Source organism: Carya illinoinensis, chromosome 4 (genome assembly GCF_018687715.1).
Source record: "Carya illinoinensis cultivar Pawnee chromosome 4, C.illinoinensisPawnee_v1, whole genome shotgun sequence".
In the NCBI taxonomy this organism is placed as follows: Eukaryota; Viridiplantae; Streptophyta; class Magnoliopsida; order Fagales; family Juglandaceae; genus Carya; species Carya illinoinensis.
In genome coordinates this window covers 40,310,298-40,333,297 of record NC_056755.1, presented here as the reverse complement: position 1 = coordinate 40,333,297, position 23,000 = coordinate 40,310,298, and the positions used below count along the sequence as shown (strand labels likewise).

Sequence of the window (23,000 nt, the reverse complement as noted above, 5' to 3'; positions counted from 1 at the left end):
CTGAAGCTTTTTTCATTTAAAATGGAGTGAGTAAATTTAAAAATTCATGAAGAAACTCTTTTTTTAAGATGGGTCTTATGGTGTTTCAAATAGAGTGTGCGATAATTGAATACTCTAAAATTGTATATAATATTATTCTTTCTAATATATATGAAATATCAATTAAAATCTCTACCAATTCATGTTAGATACAGTAATAAATTGTGTGTACTCATTTTAAAAAAAAAAGAAATTTATTATTAAAAATTTAATTTTTTTATATATATCCCACGCGATATTTGTGTAGTCTATTACTACAAATATTATTTATCTTTATCCTTAAATCATCTCTTTTAACTTATTATTCTTTCAGCTTAACAATTGAATCTTAAATTATGGCACTCAATATAGTTTTGAGATTCAAAATGTAATTTCGTTTTATTAATTTATAATAAACCCACAATTTTAGGTTTCTTAATTTTCGCTAAACATAAAATAAAAGAATTAAACCAAAACATTTTATATTTTTATTTTTTCAAATAAAATGTGGATTTTTTGAATCATTTTATAAGATAAGAAAAGAGAGAAATTTACATCCTCTCCGTTGTTCAATTTCTATTTTAAAATTTTTTAAAAACAAACCGCAACGTCGCAAACCATTCCAACAACGGTTAGAAAAAGAAGGAAAAAACCAACATTGCCCTCAACTTTTACACATGGGAAAACCTCCCAACCGGTCGGGTAGAAATTTCATTTTAACACCAATCAATAAAACTTCGCCACGTAGAAAGTGCAGCAAACCAAGATTTACAGCCACATGCAGAAGAGTACTTCAATTTATTCTTCCCCTCTTCTCTCTCCCTTCCCCCCACTCCTGGTCGCCTGCAAGTCCTCCTCTCTCTCTCTCTCTCACTCACTCTCTTACTTCCTTGAAGCTCCGTCTTCATAACACATCTTCGTAAAGCTTTCCACTGATTTTCAAAGCCCCAAATTCTTTCGATAAACTCGATGTTCTTCGTTTTTCTTCATCTATTTTTTTGATCTGTACTATGATTTATTTGATGAAATATTTGGTGGGTAAGATGTATTTATCTGGGTTTTGTTTGATTTTTTTCTTTTATCCTGGAACTGATCTAACTCTCTTGCAAGAAGTTGGAGGAATTTGAAGAAGAGGATGATGAGAGGAAGAAGTCGATGAAGAAGCTACACTTAGAGCGACAATCTCACGGGGTTCCATTAATGGAGCTTCATCAATTAGGAAGTTATTTACGAGCATTGAGTCAAATGGGCTTGTCATGCTTTTCTCTTTCTCTTTGGTTTCAATAATGGAGAATGATTGCAATGAGGTCTCCGGTTCTTTATTTTGATCAAGTTCAGCCGTACGATAATCAGTCTGAAAATTTTGATTTGTTTTTGCTCTTGTTCTGGTAGGTGCTGTAGTTGTTGTTGGGGTTTTTCAGTGGCAGTAAAGATTGGCTTGTGGGTGATAGGATCGATGTCCATCTTTTTCAACTTTTTCTTGATGTGGGTATTTGAGTGATTTTTTTATCCGTGAGGCAGGAGAGAGAGCTTTATCTGAGAGAGGAGAAGCGTAGGAGAGAAGGACAAATGTTAATAGGAAAAAAAAAAAAAAATCAAGTACATGCACATGTATAATCACTTTGCTAAAACTGATACGTGGTAATATTTCATTTGCTGGTGTAAAAACGGGTGTCACACCCGTCCGGCTCCTAGCGTCTCTCTTTATACATCTACGAGACGTTAGTTTCTTTCCATTCATTGTTCAATTTGAATAAAGAGAGACTTCCGGTGAAATCCCTCGTTAATTCTCACCTGTGTCGGTTTGGTTTTTATTCTCGATTTTGCTCAATCGGTGTACCTCTATTGCAAAAAACTGCCTCTCAATTAATTATTTTCAATGTTAGCGGTGAGTTCTAATCTAAGCCGAGGTCAGGACAATCTAACGTGCTCGAGCACAAAATCATTTGTCTGCTGGAATTAAAGATTGATGGTATGTACGTATTTTTATCTTCTTCGTTTTGTCTGCTCGGGATTAAAGATTTAGGATATGCCTGCCCTTACTCTTCTCCGTTTTGGATTGATGAATGCTTTTCTAATACTTTTCTGGTTTGGCTCATCCTCTTGGCTAGGAATATTCAGCCCACCCGCACCCTTCAATGAGAAAGTATTCTGTATGGACTATTTTGAATGTTTCTTTGTGATCCTACCAGGTACTCATCATCTCCATCCTTATCTCTTTCTTTTTTTCTATCCTTGTTTTAAGACTACATATTTCCCTAACGCCCGCAATCGGTCAACACCTTGAGCCCCAAAACAGATCCCATCATCTTCACTTCCTTTGGCCGAATGTCCATGGCTCTTCCTCTCTTGCTTTCCTCTTCTTTTTCCCATCATGTAGCAGCTGAAATGGATGATAGCAGTTGAAGCAAGGATGGCAGTGGAAATTCAAGTAGTAAGCAAGAGCAGCAGCCTGCACAATACACACAAGCAGCAACCATGTTTAGCTTTTCCTTGAATATCTGCTGCTGTCCAGAATTTATGTTGTGAGTTTCACCTTCCTTTTCTCACATCTTTCTTCTATATCTTGTATATTTGAGTGGATTATCGTAAGGAAGGAAAGTAGGATCTGTAAATAGGATTAAACCGTCCTGTTAGAGCTCAAAGTACATCAGAAAATTTGTGATGTTTTCTATTTGGGCTGCAGCAGTTTCCCCTTCATTTTTAGCTTATATATTCACTCTACAATGCTGCAACTTTGGCTTAAATTTCATTTGTAAGAAGACTAAGTTCAGTTTAGTTTAAAACTCCATCATTTTTCCCTCTCTTAGTTCACGTTCAGCACCTAAAAAGAAAGCAGCAACACACTTTTAAGTTCTGAAATTTTCTGCAACAGATTCTGTCATGGTGTCTTCCAACCTCATCTGACCTTACATTTTTCCCCTAATACTTGTTTAGTTGGGTGTGTAACAAAGTGGAGGGAAGGTAGAAACATGCATAATTTGTGCAATCTACTGCTTGAATAGGTGAGATGATTTTCTGCCTTGTTTTGTTCCAAGCTGTACAGTTTCTACAAAAAAGTTCTGCTATAGTTTTGACTATACTTCTTCCTGTATTTGAATCACTTGTCAGTTATGTTTAGGCCTCCATTTTTATGTGTTAAACTAGTAGAGATCAGTATGTATTTTTTTACCTTCTACTCAAGCTAATAACTAAGTAAACAACCAAGGATTTCATTCAAACTAGTAAGTTTTCTCTTAGAACTTTCTGGTTTATCAAGAACTATCTCTTGCTGTTTTTATGCTATGTCTACGCATAAATCATGCTTATTTCCAATTTTTCTTTAACGCTAGTTCATTGCTTGTGTAGTTGGGATTATAGTTGAAGGAGGGGGGTTTCGAAACAGGTATACAACTAACTTATTGGCTGTACAAGCTAGTGCAGAAAATTCAGCAACTTATTCCTCTTAAGTTCTAGCCCCTTAGTTTGCCTTTATCTCATCTCTTTAACTCAACCTCAATATGTGACATTAAGAGTACCAAATGACCTTAAAATCTCATACCAAAACCAGCTCTAAGTAGCTGGAACTGAGGGGAACAGCAACACATAGCTCCTCTCTTTTCTTTCTATTGTTCATCTCTCATTCTCTCTACCAATCCCTTGTTTTAGGCCACATAAATAAGTATAAAAACCTTCATATAATCCACGAAAACAATGGTGAAGTGTATAGAAAAAGGAGGAAGCTTGAAGGTTAGAGAAACAACTCAAACTAGTTCAAGTTTGAGGTGAAAAAAAAAAACTGTCCTCTATCTTACTATGTTTCTGGTTTGATTTAATTGCTGCAAATCAGTCCCATTCCTCTCCTCGTTTCAGTTTCATGTTAGCTTGATTAATTCTCCATGAATTTGTGTTAAACCCTTGAAATAACTTCTCATAGAGACATCAAACAGCAGCTAAGAGTGATGCAAAAAGCAACAGTCGCAGCTGCATGACAAAAGGACAATCTCAACAGATGTACTGATCTGTTCCAGCCCTTTTACCTTTCCAAATTCTCCTCTCAAGCCATAATTGGCCACATCATTCAAGACCCCTTGTATAAGAATCAATCTTTAGAAGTGTGAAATAGCAGCTGCATCATAGCACATCTGAAACAACCCAATAATTCTACAGCCATTAAGGCAACAATTTGCAGTCGCTATTCTCTTGAGTTTTTCTTCAACTTATACTTTTTCTTTCTTTTTAGCATCAACTATAAGTGTATTAAATTCCTGTACCTCAACTACACTATAAACAAGCGCATAGTAGTGGTAGGAACTGAAAATAGCAACCGAAACAACAGCAAAACAGAAAAAGCAGCATTGCTGCGATTTTTCAGCTTTATCCAATTTCCAGTTGTACTCTTCTATTCTTTTGGTTGTTTTACGCCTAGTACTTAAAGTACTTATTTTCCTTACCTTACCTTCCCTTCATTTCCTTTCGTCTATTTGCACTATAGCATTTCTAAGTGATGACAAGAACCAAAACTTAGTGGCCATGACAACAAATAACATCCAAGCAGTGCAGCAACAACCGCAAGAGTGGTAGAAAAATAGTAGCAGCAGCTGTTTATCCAGCCCTTCACCACTCAATTTCCCTTCCATCAAACAATAGTTAGATGCTCCACCCAAGTTACTTTGTAAAGGCACCTTTCAGATACCATATAGCTTTAAGTAGGCCCAATTTGTAGGGGCAGCAACATCTTCCAACCTTGGTTTCTTGAAGTTCCTTTCAATTTCTACTTCATGATCTGTCCCAGCACTCCACCTTTCATATTTCACTTCCGTAATAATTGACCACACCCCTAAAGGTTCCTTATAGCTGCATTAACCATCCTCAACAAAAGTGTCAAACTGCAACTGCCATGTAGCAAATGAGAAACAAGCTAGAAGTTATGCTGTAAATTCACAGCAGCAGCTTTCAGCCCCTAGTCGCTCAATGTTTGTTTTAATTGCTATCCTTTCTTCATCATTTTTTTTCCTCTATTATTAGTGTTTTAATTTTTAAAATCAGGTATCATCTTCTCCTCTTCACCCTAACTAGCCATAGCAGTCTTGAATCTCAACTAGGAGCAGAATCAATAACCATAGCAGCAGGTGGTCCAACTTATTGGTTAACCTGCTAAGCTCCCTTTCTGTTTTCCTTAAACTGTTCAAACAGCACGCATACAACTCCCTTTCCTCTGTTTTGACTCCTCCAGAGCCAAGCCAAAATGTTTCCACCAAGAATAAGGTATGGGCAACAATGGCAAAAAGGAAACAAGAACATGGAAATTATCAGCAATTACGTAACGTCAATCATGTCAACAGCAAGTTTCAAACCTTGGGCCCATTTAGTCACTTCGCACAAATGATTCATCACTTCATTACCATCAAACAGCAACCAGTAGCCTCGTTTCAAGCCACTGCACAATGAAGACTCACCATGAACCGCAGTTGCCAAATACTTTGGACCATCTAACACTCGGATTCTAGTCTGTGTCTTGGTATAACTTCTATTCCTTTCTCTTCATTTTACACATATTGTTAGAATAATAGTCTTTATTCTGTTCTAATAAGCAGAATTCAAAATAAAGATATTAAGCAAGATTTAACAAGAATATATTCACGAACAAGAACCAAACAGATTCAAACTAATCAACAGATTAGATCTAACAGCAGAATCAGATTATATATAGATTCAGACTAGCAACAGGTTCAGTCTAACAAGATATTCAACCTAACAGATAGATTCAGATTATCTATAGATTATAACAGAACAATATTAATAAGAAATTAAACGTAGCAACATCAATAATCAAAAGATTAACAGAAATAAGCAAGAAATAGGCAAGAAAAGAACAACACAACCGATTTACGTGGTTCGACCCTAATGGTTTACATCCACGGCAGGAATGGCCTCAGATCTTTATTGATAATCAGTGTCCTTCACAGAGAAGCCTCAGAAACCACTCAAAGATTTACAAATCTCTCATCTCACTGTAAAATCACAAAGATTTCCTTCACAACAGTGAAACCCTAGTTTCTCCCTCTCAGATCTCTCTCGAAGACTCTCTCTCTCAATCAGCTGAAGTAAACACAAATGAAGAGATTAGGTTTTTAGAAAACCCATAGCGATACATATATATAGGGTAACACAGATGGCTCCACGTGTACAGATCCTGCGGCTGAAGTTTAACTTCACTTGATGCTGCTTACGAGTCACGTGTTGGTCACGTGATCACCAACTCAGACTCTTAAACTTCACAGCTCCAGAATCTTCTAAGTATTTAATCCATTCAATGTCATAAAGAGAAGGGTTAGATCACATATAACAAAGAGAAATAAATTAATTGCCATAATACATTACAAATCTCCACCTTGGCAAAAGGTTTATTTGCCAAATTATCAATTATAATCATTGGCTCATTCCTGCACTTATCCCCCTAATGGGGACTGACTCTAGACTCCATATTAATCAAGTTCAGACATTGTCTGAACTTAGACCTTGGGAGTGACTTGGTCATCATATCAGAGGGATTATCCTCAGTTGAGACCTTCTCCACACCTACAACCTTAGACTCTATAACATCCCTGACAAAATGAAGCCTTATATCAATATGCTTAGACCTTTCATGGTAAACTTGGTTTTTAGCTAAGTGAAGTGCACTCTGATTGTCACAGTGCACAGAAATATTACCATTAAAAATACTTAACTCATTTGCAATGCCCTTTAACCAAATGACCTCTTTTATTGCTTCAGTCAATGCTATATACTCAGCCTCTGTTGTGGACAAGGCCACAACAGATTGTAAGTGTGACTTCCAGTTAACAGCCCCTCCAAAAGCAGTAAACACATACCCAGTTAAGGATTTTCTAGTGTCTACATTTCCTGCAAAATCAGAGTCTACATAACCAACTAACTCACATCCTTTCTCAACACCATTTCCATAACTGAGTCCTAGATTAGTAGTGCCAACTAGGTACCTTAGTACCCATTTGATAGCCTGCCAATGGGGTTTCCCTGGATTCCCTATAAACCTACTGACTATACTCACAGCATAGGTTAGATCAGGTCTAGAACAGACCATTGCATACATTATGCTCCCCACCATGCTAGCATAGGGGATTTGTTTCATAAAATCAATATCAGAATCTGTTTTAGCAGCCTGATCTACAGAAAGTTTGAAATGTTGAGCTAAAGGTGTGTTAACAAATTTCAAAGTGTTCATACCAAATCTCTTTAGTACTTTAGAAATGTAGGTTTTCTGGGACAGGTATAAACCCCTTGCATTTCTGTCCCTTACTATTTCCATTCCTAATATCTTCTTAGCAGGGCCCAGTTCTTTCATTTCAAACTCAGATTTCAACATGCATTTAACTTCATCAATTAGATCAGTGTCTTTACAAGCTATCAGCATATTATCTACATAAAGTAAAAGATATATCATTATTCTTTTTTCTTCCTTGTAATATACACAGCTGTCATAGCAACTCCTATTAAAATTATTACTAATCATGTGTGTGTCAAATCTCTTATACTATTGCCTAGGAGATTGTTTAAAACCATTTAATGATTTTTTAAGAAAGCACACAAGATTTTTATTTATTTTATCAGTAAAGCCTTCAGGAGGTTGCATATAAAGTTCTTCTTCAATTTCACCATGTAGAAAAGCTGTTTTAACATCTAATTGTTCTAAATGCAAGTTTTCAAAAGCTGTATAGGCTAGCAGTAGCCTGATTGAGCTATGTTTCACCACAGGTGAGAAAATTTCATTAAAGTTGATTCCCTCTCTCTGTGTAAAACCTTTTGCTACCTAGCCTTGTACCTGGTCCCTTCTATCCCTGGTATACCATCTTTTTTCTTAAAGATCCACTTGGACCCAATGAGTTTGACTCCTTTAGGTTTAGTCACCAGAACCCAAGTTTGATTCTTATTTAGTGACTCCATCTCCTCATGCATGGCTAAGAGCCATTTAGATGAGTCTTTACTAGATACAGCCTCTTTATAAGACCTAGGTTCTTGGTAAACAACATCATCAGCCACTGTCAAGGCAAAAGCTGTAAGGTCAGCCTGTCCAAACCTTTGAGGAGGTTTAATTACCCTCCTCTGTCTGTCTCTAGCTAGATTCCAAGATCTGGCTCCACCTTGACCTGTGTCTTCTGAGGTTTGATCCTCAGAGTCACTGTCATCACCATTTACAGGTTCAGGTTGGGTGTCATCCTGCTCCACTTCAACCTGAGATCCTTCTAAAAGTTTGTCAGTATTATTGTTTGACTGTGCTTCTTGTACCCGAGCCATGTGTGACTCATTAAAAGTCACATCTCGGCTAACAATGCACTTATGTCTACCAGGTCCATCTACCCAAAGTTTGTATCCCTTTACCCCTTCAGGATACCCTATAAATATGCACTTAAGTGCCCTAGGTTCCAACTTATCAGTTTTTGAATGTGCATAAGCTACACATCCAAAAACTCTTACGTAGTCATATCTGGGGGCTTTTCCAGACCATAACTCCTGTGGGGTTTTAAACCCTATAGCAGAGGATGGACATCTATTTATAAGGTGAACTGCAGTGGTGATAGCTTCTGCCCAAAAGGCTTTGGGCAGTCCTGAATTAGACAGCAGACACCTAACTCTTTCTAAAATAGTCCTGTTCATTCTCTCAGCTAAACCATTCTGTTAAGGGGTTTCCCTCACAGTCTTATGCCTAAGAATTCCTTCTTTTTGACAAAACAGATTAAATTCATTTGACAGGAATTCTAAACCATTATCTGTTCTTAGGGTTTTCAGTTTTCTACCTACTTGATTTTCCACTAGAGATTTCCACTCCTTGAACTTTTCAAAGGTGTCACTCTTGTTCCTCAGAATATAAATCCAGACCTTTCTAGAGTAGTCATCCACTAAGGAGAGGAAATAACTCCCTCCACTATGTGAATTTACTCTTGCAGGTCCCCATAGATCTGAGTGGACATAGTCCAAGGTTTGCTTAGTATTATGGGTTGCTGACTTGAAACTGACCATCTTTGCCTTTCCAAAGATACAATCCTCATAGAAAGGTAAATTTCCTAGGTTCTGTTCACTCAGTAATCCTTGTTTTTGTAACTCTACAAGCTCATTTTGGCTTACATGACCAAGCCTCCTATGCCATAAGACAGACTTATTCTCTAAAGTGTTCTGTATAGAAGAAGCTTCCCCAACTACAGTTTTTCCAAGCAATGTATATAACCCATTTTTAATAACCCCTTTCATAATTTCTCTTGGTATGCTTGATTTATTAGGCTATACCTTCAAGTCTGAAGCAGGGGTTCTTAGGGTTACTATAACCCCTTTCATAATTAGTAAGGAACCTTTAGTAACCCTAAGAACCCCTGCTTCAGACTTGAAGGTATAGCCTGATAAATCAAGCATACCAAGAGAAATTAAATTTCTCTTCAACTCAGGTATAAATCTGACTTCCTTCAAGGTTCTTTTAGTACCATCATGTAATTTTAGTCTAACTGGCCCTATACCCATGATTTTACAGGACTTATTATTTCCTAGGATTACATGTCCCCCCTTTAATTCAGAAAAGGTTTCAAACCACTCTTTCACTGGAGACATGTGAAAAGAGCAACCATAGTCCATTATCCACTCTGTTTTAGAATCAACTTCACTCACTGTGAGTACCTCAGCACTCATAACCATCTAGCACCACAGAGGCATCCCCTGCCTTTTTGGTCTTATTCGCTATATTGTTTTTCCTATCAGGGCAATTCCTTTTGAAATGCCCTTCCTTATGACAATGAAAACATTTAAAATGTTTTCCCTTAGATTTAGACCTAGATTTCTTGATATCACTCTTGCCTTTCTTTTCTCTTTTTTCTGTTCTGCCCCTAACAGATAACCCTTCCCCATGTTCCTGTTTGGTATCACCTTTGTTTTGTAATTCCCTAGTATGAAGTACAGATTGTACTTCATCTAAAGTCAAGGAATCCCTACCATACATCATGGTTTCTTTAAGGTTCTGATATGATGAGTCCAAAGAACTCATCAAGAGGATTGCTTGATCCTCATCCTCCACCTTAATATCTATATTAGCTAGATCTAGAATGATTTTATTAAATTCATCAAGATGATGTCCTATTTGAGTCCCATCAATAGGCTAAACAGATAGTTATTTGCGATTTGAGAGATAGGCTAAATAATTGGTTAGAAATAGGCACACGAGCTTTTACTATCATTTTGGAAAGCATTCAGTATTCATTAAGTTGTTATATTCACCTGTACTCGCAAGGACAGAGAGGGAAGGCTTAATGTCGACAGTGGGTGCCCTACATTTGGATGCTAGAGGCGGATTTGCACATCCAACGTCAGACCACCCCTGTTCAATACCACATGTTTTACAACAAAACTTTCACTAAAAATCCAAACGAAAACTAACAAATTTACATATCAAAACAAACGAATTTACATATAAGAAAAATATCATAAATCGAACAAAAAACCAAAACAAACTCATAAAATTAGATATAAAACAAATCAAATAAACGAAACCAAGTAGTAATCGTCCACATACCAACACGCTCTGGTTTTGTGTCACAAATCTTTATAGCCCATGGTCGTCATAATTGATTGTTAAACTTATAGACTCGTCACTTATAGTTACAGTAGGTCCCTAACCCCCGTTGAAGATTGGGGTATTGAGTTGTAGAGACTCGTGGCCATACTATGGTGTTTTTGTCGTAGAATGCGGCTTGGCCATGACTACCCATGATAATGAAGAGAACTGCGAAGTTGGTTTTAAAGAGGAGGAGAAGAAGAGAAATATGGAGTGGAAGAAAAAAGAGAGAGAAGTCAGGATGGTGGCCATTGAGACGTGAAAGTCTGGAAGGAATGAGGAAAAGAAAAGGGGGATGGGAGGAAGAGAAATGGGGAGGACAAGGGCCGTTTGGAAGGAAAGAAATGATAGTAGAGTGATTGAGAGAGGGAAAAATTGGTATTTAATGTTAGGTTTTGTGTTTTTAATATATATGATATTTTGATTTATATATATATTTTTGTATATATTTATATATTAAAGGCCGTTGGGACCAAGGCCCAACCCGGCACTCGCTCCCTGGACTTTGAAACTGGTAAATTAAAGCTCGTGCACTTGGGAAATGCAAGCGGGAAGCAGCCCTAGTCTCCAACGCATACTAGGCCAAGGTGTTTGGTTATTCCCTTACTGATTTGCTCTGCTTATCTCATGATATTTTCATATCATTTATCATCTTATCATCTTTTCATATCATTTATCATTCCATCATCTTTTCATATTATCATGATCTCATTACATCATCTTCATAACCATGACGATTCATCTCTTTAGATCACCATACTCATCGTCATCTCAGCATTCATCATCTCACAATCTCATCACTTATGATATCATCATCTTTTCATACTGTCATAATCTCATCACATCATCATTGCATTAGCTTTGCATATTATCATCTTATTAATTTTGAGATCATCCTCATTAGTTTAATTATTGTTATCATTATTGATATTTGTTGTTATATGGTATTATTTTACTTAATTTATTTTTAATATTTGCTAGGGATTTTGTGATGATAGGTTGTTAAGAGATGAAGTTATGTCTAGGTTATAAAATTACAAGTTTGATATATACCATTTATTGCTTGTATCCAACAATAGATGTCTATTTTTATAAAATTAAGATAAGTATTGTAAAATTTTGGTATTGTTATTTACATTCTCTATTACAAATATTATTGGTAGTTTACCCTTTGAAGCATCTTATATACTTAAATTATGTTGTGTCTCTTATTTGCGATTTGAGAGAGAGGCTAAATAATTAGTGAGAAATAGGCACACGAGCTTTTACTATCATTTTGGAAAGCATGCACTATTTATTAAGTTGTTACATTCACCTGTACTAGCAAGGACTGAGAGGGATGGCTTAATGCCGACAGTGGGTGCCCTACATTTGGATGCTAGAGGCGGATTTGTGGCCCCAACGTCAGATTACCCCCGTTCAATACCGCATGTTTTGCAGCAAAATTTCCACTAAAAATCCAAACGAAAACTAACAAATTTACATATAAAAACAAACGAATTTACATATAAGAAAAATATCATAAATCGAAGAAAAATGAAGAAAACAAACTCATAAAATTAGATATAAAACGAAACAAATAAACAAAACCAAGTAGTAATCGTCCACATACCGACTTGCTCTGGTTTTGGGTCACAAATCTTTATAGTCCATGGTCATCATAGTGGATTGTTAAATTTGCCGACTCGTCACTTATAGTGACAGTAGGTCTCTAACTACCGTCGAAAACTGTGGTATTGAGTTGTAGAGACTCGTGGCCATATTGTGGCTTTTTCGTCGTAGAATGCGGCTTGGCCATGACTACCCATGATAATGAAGAGAACTGCAAAGCTGGTTTTAAAGAGGGGAAGAAGAAGGGAAATATGGAGTGGAAGAAAAAAGAGAGAGAAGTGGGGATGGTGGCCATTGAGGCGTGAAAGTTTGAAAGAAATGAGGAAAAGAAAAGGGGGATGGGAGGAAGAGAAATGGGGAGGGAAACGACCGTTTGAAAGGAAAGAAATGATAGTAGAGTGATTGAGATAGGGAAAAATTGGTATTTAATGTTAGGGTTTTGTGTTTTTAATATATGTGATATTTTGATTTATATAGATTTTTGTATATATTTATATATTAAAGGTCGTTCGGATTAAGGTCCAACCCGACACTCGCTCCCTAGACTTTCAAATCGGCAAATTAAAGCTCATGCACCTGGGGAATGCAAGCGGGAAGCAGGCCAACTCTACAACATATACTAGGCCGAGGTGTTTGGTTCTACCCTTACTAACTTGCTTCGCTTGGCTTGTCATCTTTTCATATCATTTATTATCTAATCATCTTTTCGTATCATGTATCATCTTATCATCTTTTCATATCATATCTCATCTCAACATTTCTTCATATCATTTATCTTTCTATCATCTTTTCATAGTATCATGATCTCATTACATCATCCTCATAATCATGATGATTCATCTTTTTGCATCACCATACTCATCATCATCTAACCACTTATGATATCATTATCTTTCCATACCATCATGATTTCATCACATCATCATTGCATCATCTTTTCATAGTATCATCCTCATTAATTTTGAGATCGTCCTCATTAGTTTAATTATTGTTATCATTATTGACATTTGTTGTTGTATAGTATTATTTTACTTGCCAGAGATTTTGTGATGACAGGTTGTTATGAGATGAAGTTATGTCGAGATTATAAAATTACGGGCTTGATATATACTATTTATTGCTTTTATCCAATAATAGATATCTATTTTTATAAAACTAAGATAAGTATTATGAAATATTTGTATTGTTATTTACATTCTCTATTACAACTATTATTGGTAGTTTACCTTTTAAAACATCTTATATACATAAATTATGTTGTGTCTCTTATTTGCGAGTTGAGAGATATGCTAAATAATTAGTGAGAAATAGGCACGGTAGATTTTACTATCATTGCATTATTTATTGAGTTGTTACATTCACCAGACCTCGCAAGGACAGAGAGGGAGGGACCGCGCCACCAACATTATACCACCCCCGTTCAATACCACATGTTTTACGACAAAATTTCCAATAAAAATCCATACGAAAATTAACAACCTGGCACTCGCTTCCTAAACTTTCAAACAGGCGAATTAAAGCTCGTGCACTTGTGGAATGCAATCGGAAAGCAACCATATTCTCCAATGCATACTAGGCCAAGGTGTTGGGTTCTACCCTTACCGATTTGCTCCGCTTAGCTCATTATCTTTTCATATCATTTATCATCTCATCATCTTTTCGTATCATTTATCATTTCATCATCTTTTCATATTATCATGATCTCATTACATCATCTTCATAATCATGACCATTCATCTCTTTACATCACCATCCTCATCATCATCTCACCATTCATCATCTAATCATCTCACCCCTTATGATATCATCATCTTTTCATACTATCATGATCTCATCACATCATCATTGCATCATCTTTTTATATTATCATTATCATTAATTTTGAGATCATCCTCATTAGTTTAATTGTTGTTATCATTATTGATATTTGTTGTTGTAAAGTATTATTTTACTTAATTTATTTTTAATTTTTGCAAGAGATTTGTCTATTTTTATAAAACTAAGATAAGTATTGTGAAATATTTGTATTGTTATTTACATTCTCTATTACAACTATTATTGGTAGTTTACATTTTAAAACATCTTATATACATAAATTATGTTGTGTCTCGTATTTGCGAGATGAGAGATAGGCTAAATAACTAGTGAGAAATCACAATAGTTTTTACTATCATTTTGGAAAGTATGCTGCTCTATTCATTGAGTTGTTACATTCGCTTGCCCTGGCAAGGACAGGGAGGGAGGGCTTAATGCTGACAATGGGTGCCCTACATTTGGATACTGGAGGTGGATTTGCACCAGCAACGTCAGACCACCCCGTTCAATACCACATGTTTTACAACAAAATTTCCAATGAAAATCCAAACGAAAACTAACAAATTTACATATCAAAACAAACAAATTTACATATAAGAAAAATATCATCAATCGAACAAAAACCAAAACAAACTTACAAAATTAATATAAAACGAAACCAAGTAGTAATCATGCACATACCGACCTGCCATGGTTTTGGATCAGAGATCTTTATAGCTCATGGTCACATCAAAGTCGATATTGTTAAACTTGCCGACTTATCACTCATAGTCACAATGGGTCTCTAACCCCTGTTGAAAACTGTGGTGTTGAGTTGTGATGATTCGCGGCCATACTATGGTCTTGCTATCATAGACTGCGGCTTTGCCATGACTACCCTCGATAATGAAGAGAAATGCGAAGTTGGTTTTAAAGAGGAGGAGAGAGAGAAGCGGGGATGGTGGCCATTGAGGCGTGAAAGTTTGATAGGAATGAGGAAAAGAGAAGGGGAATGGAAGGAAGAGAAATGGGGAGGGGGAGGGCCGCTTGAAAGGTGAGAAATGATAGTAGAGTGATTGAGAGAGAGAAAAATTGGTATTTAATGTTAGGGTTTTGTGTTTTTAATATATATTATATTATGATTTATATATATATGTATATATTTATATATATTAAAGGTTGGTGGGCTCAAGGCCCAACCCGGCACTCTTTTCCTAGACTTTCAAACTGGCAAATTAAAGGTCGCGCACTTGTGGAATGCAATCGGGAAGCAGCCATACTCTCCAATCCATACTAGGCCCAGGTGTTGGGTTCTACCCTTATTGATTTGCTCTGCTTAGCTCATCATCTTTTCGTATCATTGATCATCTTAACATCTCTTCATATCATTTATCATTCCATCATCTTTTCATATTATCATGGTCTCATTACATCATCTTTATAATCATGACCATTAATCTCTTTATATCACCATACTCATCATCATCTAACCACTTATGATATCATTATCTTTCCATACCATCATGATCTTATCACATCATCATCGCATCATCTTTTCATATTATCATCCTCATTAATTTTGAGATCATCCTCATTAGTTTAATTATTGTTCTCATTATTGATATTTGTTGTTGTATAATATTATTTTCCTTAATTTATTTTTAATATTTGCAAGAGATTTTGTGATGACAGGTTGTTAAGGGATGAAGTTATGTCGAGATTATAAAATTACAGGTTTGATATATATCATTTATTGCTTTTATCCAACAATAGATGTCTAATTTTATATCATCAATTATGTACTGTAAAATATTTATATTGTTATTTACATTATCTATTACAACTAGTATTGGTAGTTTACCTTTTAAAGCATGTTATATATTTAATTATGTTGTCTCTTATTTGTGATTTGAGAGATAGGCTATGAAATAGGTACAAGAGCTTTTACTATAATTTTAGAATGCATGTACTATTCATTGAGTTGTTACATTCACATGTCCTCGCAAGGACAGGGAGGGGGGCTTAATGCCGACAGTGGGTGCCCCTCATTTGGATGCTAGAGGCGGATTGGCACGACCAACGCCAAACCACCCCCCATTCAATACCATTTGTTTTACAACATAATTTCCAATAAAAATCCAAACGAAAACTAACAAATTTACATATCAAAACAAAGCATACATTTTAGAAAAACTTCTTAAATCAAACAAAAAACCACAAAACAAACTCACAAAATTATAGATAAAATGAAACAAATAAATGAAACCAAGTTATCATGCACATACCGACACGAGGTGGTTTCAGGTCACAGATCTTCATAGCCCATGGTTGTCATAGTGGATTGTTAAACTTGCTGACTTGTCACTCATAATTACAATGAGTCTCTAACCACCGTCGAGAACTGTTGTATTTAGTTGAAGAGATCTACAGCCAAACTGTGGTCTTGTCGTCGTAAACTGCGGCTTGGCTAGGTCTACCCATGATAATGGAGAGAACTGTGAAGTTGTCTTTAAAGAGGTGGAGAAGAAGGGAGATATAGAGGACAAAACTAAAGAGAGAGAAGTAGGGATGATGACCATTGATGCATGAAAGTCTGAATGGAATGAGGAAAAGAGATGGGGAAGGGGAGGAAGAGAAATGCGGAGGGGGGATGCCCACTTGAAAGGAGAGAAATGATAGTAGAGAGATTGAGAGAGAAAAAAAGTGGTATTTATTGTTAGAGTTTGGTGTTTTTAATATATATGATATTATGATCTATATATATATTAAAGGCTGCTGGGCACAGGGCCCAAGCTGACGCCCGCTCCTTGGACTTTCAAACTGGTGAATTAAAGCTCATACACTTGTGGAATATAAAAGGGAAGTAGCCCTACTCTGCAACGCATACTAGGCTAAGGTGTTGGGTTTTTACCCTAACTGATTTGATCGGCTTAGCTCATCATCATTTCATATAATTTACCATCTCATCATCTATTCATATCATTTATCATCTCAACATCTTTTCATATAATTTATCATTCAATCATCTTTTCATATCATCATGATCTAATTACATCATCTTCATAACCATCATGATTCATCTCTTTACATCACAAACCCATCATCATCTCACCATTTATCATCTCATCATCTTTTCATACCATTATGATCTGATGATATCTGATTGTATCATCTTTTCATATTGCCATCAATATTCGTTTTGCGATCATCCTCATTAGTTTAATTGTTATTATCATTATTGATATTTTTTGTTGTATAGTTTTATTTTCCTAAATTTATTTTTAATATTTGCAAGAGATTTTGTGATGACAGATTGTTAAGAGATGAAGTTATGTTGGGGTTATAAAATTAAAGGTTTGATATCATTTATTGCCTTTATCCATGTTATAGATGTCTATTTTTATAAAATTAAGATAAGTGTTTTAAAAATATTTACATTGTTATTCCCATTCTCTAATACTACTATTATTGGTAGTTTACCTTGCAAAATATCTCATATACATAAATTATGTTGTCTGTTATTTGTGATTTGAGAAATAGGCTAAATAACTAGTGAGAAATAGGCACAAGAGTTTTTACTATCATTTTGAAAAGCATGCACTCTTCATTGATTTGTTACATTCACCTACCCTCGCAAGAACATGGAGAGGGGGGGGGGGGGTGCTTAATGTCTACAGTGGGTGCCCTCATTTGGTTACTAGAGGCGGATTGGAGCCACCAATGTCAAATCACCACCCATAATTCGAGACCACATTTTTTGCAAGAAAATTTTCAATAAAAACCCAAACAAAAAATAACAAGTTTATATATCAAAACAAACAAACTTACATACAATAAAATATCATAATTAAAATAAAAAACTAAAAGAAACTCACAAAATTATAGATAAAATGAAACAAATAAATGAGACCAGGTAATAATTGTGTACATACCGTAATGCTGTGGTTTTAGGTCAGAAATCTTTATAGTCCATGGTCGTCATAGTGGATTGTTAAACTTGCCAACTCGTCACTCATAGTCACAGTGGGTTTCTAACCCCCATCGAAAACTGTGGTATTGAGTTGTAAAGATCCAAGGCCAAGCTGTGGTCTTGCCATTGTAGACTGCGGCTTGGCCATGACTACCCATGATAATTGAGAGAACTGCAAAATTAGTTTTAAAGAGGAGGAGGAGAAGAAGGGAAATATGGAGGAGGAAAAAAAGGAGAGAGAAGAGGGGATGGTGCCGATTAAGGCGTGAAAGCCTGAAAGGAATGATGACAAGAGAAGGGGAAGGGGGGGAAGAGAAATGGGGATGGGAATGACCACTTGAATAGAGAGAAATGATTGTAGAAAGATTGAGAGGGAGAAAAAATGGTATTTATTGTTAAGGTTATGTGCTTTTAATATATATATGATATTATTATTTATATATATATTAATATATATTAATGGCCAGTGGGCGCAAGGCCACTCAGCACCCACTCCTTGGACTTTCAAACTGGCGAATTAAAGCTTGTACACATGTGGAATGCAAGTGGGACACAACCCTACTCTCCAACGCATACTAGGCCAAAGTGTTGGGTTTTTACCCTTACTGATTTGCTCAACTTAGCTTATCATCTTTTCATTTCATTTATAGTCTCATCATCTTTTCATATCTGATGAAGTGTTAGAAATGCATAATCCAGTTGTTTTAGTGAGTGATTTATTACATCAAAGAAGGGTTGAACACTTAATTATGCATCAAAATTTTAACAATGGAAAATTTATTGATGATAATATTTTACACATCAAAGTCTCATATTTGCTCTTGAAATACTTAAACTATAATATCATTTCATTTATATATTATAGGGCATTTATGGAAGGAAAGAAAGAATGTGACCTATAAAGAAATAAAAGAATTGATTATGGTCAAGTTGGAATCTCATCTATGAGGCAGCACGTTGGAATCTCAAGTTGGAATCTTATCTATGAGGCAGCACGTGGAGGCCCTTGGACGGTTGGAGCAGGAGCACATCACACATGCAATAAACCACACCAACTCACACATGCAAAAAACGTGACAGCAACTCACACATGTAGCAACAAACACAGCAGACAGTAGCCTCACTCGGACAGCACTCATTCGAACTCACACATGCAATAAACCTACATCAAGGAAATGCACACATGCAGAAAACGTGGGACCAGCTCACACATGCAGACCAGCAGAATACTCACACATGCAGACCAGCAGAACAAACACAGCAGACAGCACACTTGGAAAGCAGCACGTTGCAGACACTCGGACAGCAGCAAAATTATTTCTCTCTTTCTTTCCGGAAGTTGAACGTGCAGCAGCAGAGAGTTTATTACATTCTTTCTTTCATCTAAGTTGGAGCAGCAGGAGATCACATAGGATCATGGAAGACAAGCTGTTCATTTCAGCTTTCTTGCTTCTGCACATGGAAGGTCACCACGGCATCACATGTACAGCTCACAAACACACGGCTATAAAATGAAAGAAGGCTGAAATGGTAAGGGACAGTGGAGCAGCTTAGCTTGTATTTTTATTTTTCTTACTTTTGTTTTAGACGCTGGGCAGCCAGTTTATCTTTCTTGCTGTTTCTTTTGTTTTTTCATTCAGCTACAACAGTAGCTTAGCTTGGAGTTTATTACTTTATTTCATTTTCAAAAGTGCAGTAGCTTAGCTTGGAGTTTATTTCTTCCTTTCATTTTCAAAAGTGCAGTAGCTTAGCTTGGAAGTTTTTCTTGCTTTTCGTTTGAGTCTTTCTTTCATAGCAGTAGGTAGTCTTGAAATTTATTTCTTTTCTTCTCGTTTAGAGTGGCGGCTGGTATCTAGTTTATTTTTTCATTCTTGCTTGTTGTTTTGGACGCTAGCAGCAGATTTTCATAGCTTTCTTTTGGTTTACATTCGGCAGCACAGTAGAGTAGATGATGATCTCTTTTCATTTCCTTTGGGCAGCGTTAAGCTTCATTTAATTTTCTTAGTTTTATTCATTTATTTAGTTTTGATTTGTTTTATTTCTTTGAGTTTTGACCGTTTGAACTGCTGGGTATTTTATAGATCATCTATTTTGCATTTTAAGATTTATTCTATGTTAGTATTTTCTTTAATTTTTAATGAGTTTACTTAGATTACTTTTTATTGTTAGAAATATTATGCGTAGCTAATTTCTTAAGCTTGAGTTGTGGAATGGGACGTGATTTGTTTTGGATTCTAGATTGATGCAATATTTTGTTGATAATTGTTAATTTCACTATGTTACTAGTCGAATTTAAATTGGAAATAGATTGCGACTCTTGCTATTGTTTTATTGTTGACGTAAGGCACAACAAAAGCTTGAAAACTATCAAGGCCTCTCTCAGTTGTTTGTTAATGTGTGTTTGACTAGTAAAGTAGAGAATCCCTTAGGAAAATATTGCAAAACTTGAGTTTTAACTTTTTATCAGCAATGCCTTGATTGGATTGTTAATCGAGAAAATTGTCTAGAATCCGAAATAAAATGAGTCTCATACCCAACCCAAGTGTTCATTAATTTATTTTTTGTTTAGAAACTCTAATTTCAACTTCGATTATCTATTTGCATTGCATTTGAATTTTATTTTTATCTCTCATACTCGATTCATTTGTTACTCACAAATCTCTTATTCGCTTTGATAACCCATTGTCCCTGTGGAATACGATTCTGGACTTATCCTTGATACAACTTGACACTTCTACACTTGGAAGCACATTCGAAACCGAGTCAAGTTTTTGGCGCCGTTGCGGGGACAATTGGTGCTTATTAAAGCATTCCTCTACTGTTGAGAGGACGTTTGTGGAGCTGTGAATCTTTTCACAGCCTGAGTGACATCTAATCTTTTTCCCTTCTCTCTGTTTATTTTTCATGGTCTTTGATTATCTGCTCTTGTTTGTATGATTGGTTGGACTAGAAACCATACATCTCGATTGTTTAGGACAGAATCATTGACATCTTTTAGCTCTGCATCATCTTCTGTTGAATCATCATCAGATATTGATAGCATCATAGCTGAAAATGAGCATCATGATAGGGAAGTGGAGAATCCAAACAGGACTCTTAGAGAATATCTTCAGCCTGTTAGGACTAGCACACATTCTTGCATCATTTTACCTATTAATGCAAATGCTTTTAATTTCAAACCCGGAATGATTCCATTGTTACCACACTTTCATGGTATGGAATCTGAAAACCCGTATTTGCATACCAAAGAGTTTGAAGAAGTGTGTTCCACATTCGTGGATAGAACATGCATTGATGAGGTCATAAGATTGAAACTGTTTCCATTTTCCTTAAAAGACAAGGCTAAGACATGGTTGAATTCCTTAAGACCAAGATCCATTGGGACTTGACAAGAAATGCAAACTGAATTTTTAAAGAAATTTTTCCCATGCATAGAACCAATGCCTTGAAAAGACAGATCATGAATTTTTGCCAAAAGGATGTGGAAACATTTTATCATTATTGGGAACGATTCAAAGACCTTTTAAATGCATGTCCTCATCATGGATATGAGAATTGGAGGGTCATTACTTTTTTTTTTATGAGGGGTTGCAACAAAAAATGAGACAATTTGTGGAGACCATGTGTAATGGAGTGTTTTTTAACAAAGAACCTGAGGAAGCTTTTGAATATTTTGATTATCTAGCTGAAAATGCACAATCACGGGATACATCTGATGTTCATGATAGGTCAGAAAGTTCAAGGATAATTTCAGGGGGTGAGAAATATAATCTGAGAGAAGTAGATGATTTGAATGCTAGGTTGGCTATGATTTTTAAGAAATTAGAAACCATAGAACTAATAAAGTGAATGAAGTACAAGCTGTACCTTAGATTACCTTGAGCTGTAATATTTGTGAGGGCCAAGGGCATTCAACTAATGATTGCCCAACCATTCCAGCTTTTAAAGAAGTTCTTTTGGATCAATCTAATGTTGTTAATATGGTTGCTAAATCTTTTTCAGGTCCTTATTCCAACACCTACAATTAGGGATGGAGAAATCACCCTAATTTCAGTTGGAGAGGTGATCAAGCTGCTTTACCTGCACCCAACATAGCTGGTCCTTCACAAATTGTACCCTACACTACCCCAGGAGGTCCAGGACCATCTCAATATGCCAACCACATGGTCCCAACTCAGAAAAAGAATCTTGAAGACAATTTCCAGCAATTATCCACCAATTTTCAGCAATTCATGCAAAGCCAAGCTACTATTAACAGTCAAAATTCACAAGCCATTGCTGAGATTCGAGGGTCAGTCACAAGGTTGACTACAACCATGAGTGCTCAAGAGAAAGGGAAGTTTCCTGCACAATCTCAGCCTAATCCCTAAGGCCAAAACCAGCAATTTCAATGTGTGGCAGGAGATTCAAATGTCAAGCAAGTCAAAGCTATTACAACCTTGAGAAGTGGTAAGGTGATTGACATTCCAGCTCAAAAGATAGAAAAGAATGGTAACACTTCTAAACCTCCTTTTGAAAATGAGGCACATGATCCTTTGGAATCTAAAAGTGTCCCAAGCACTATACTTGCACCTTTTCCTCAAAGGTTAACCCCTTTGCACAAAGATAAGCATCACGCTGAAATTCTTGAAATTTTTAAGCAAGTTAGGATAAATATACCATTGTTAGATGCTATTCAAGAGATTCCTACCTATGCTAAATTTTTAAAGGATTTATGCACCGTAAAAAGAAAATTGAATGTGCAAAAGAAAACTTTTCTTACTGAGCAGGTTAGTGCTATTATCCAAACCAACACTCCTCCCAAATACAAGGACCCAGGATCCCCTACCATAGCTTGCATGATAGGGAGCTCAAAAATAGGCCAAGCATTATTAGACTTAGGTTCAAGTGTGAACTTATTGCCTTATAATGTTTATGTACAGCTTGGATTGGGTGAGTTGAAATCTACTTCTATCACATTGGAGTTGGCTGATAGGTCTATAAAGATTCCTAGAGGTGTTGTGGAAGATGTTT

The 23,000-nt window shown here is 36.0% G+C and overlaps 1 long non-coding RNA gene and 1 other non-coding gene across 13 annotated transcripts; one reads left to right on the top strand and one right to left on the bottom strand.

Moving 5' to 3' along the window:
* Positions 1–702: 702 nt before the first annotated feature.
* On the top strand, positions 703–22,048 carry LOC122308374. 12 transcript variants are annotated; one of them, XR_006242023.1, is made up of 5 exons: positions 703–2,210; positions 2,318–2,543; positions 15,710–15,751; positions 18,853–19,517; positions 21,990–22,048. It is a non-coding gene; the product is annotated as an uncharacterized LOC122308374 (long non-coding RNA). The 12 variants fall into 12 exon arrangements; XR_006242024.1 differs by lacking the exon at positions 21,990–22,048 and adding an exon at positions 20,735–21,075; XR_006242033.1 differs by lacking the exon at positions 21,990–22,048 and having other exon boundaries at positions 703–1,990; positions 2,130–2,210; positions 18,853–19,715.
* Positions 21,429–21,536, bottom strand: LOC122308591. The gene has a single exon (XR_006242111.1). It is a non-coding gene; the product is annotated as a small nucleolar RNA R71 (small nucleolar RNA).
* Positions 22,049–23,000: the final 952 nt, after the last annotated feature.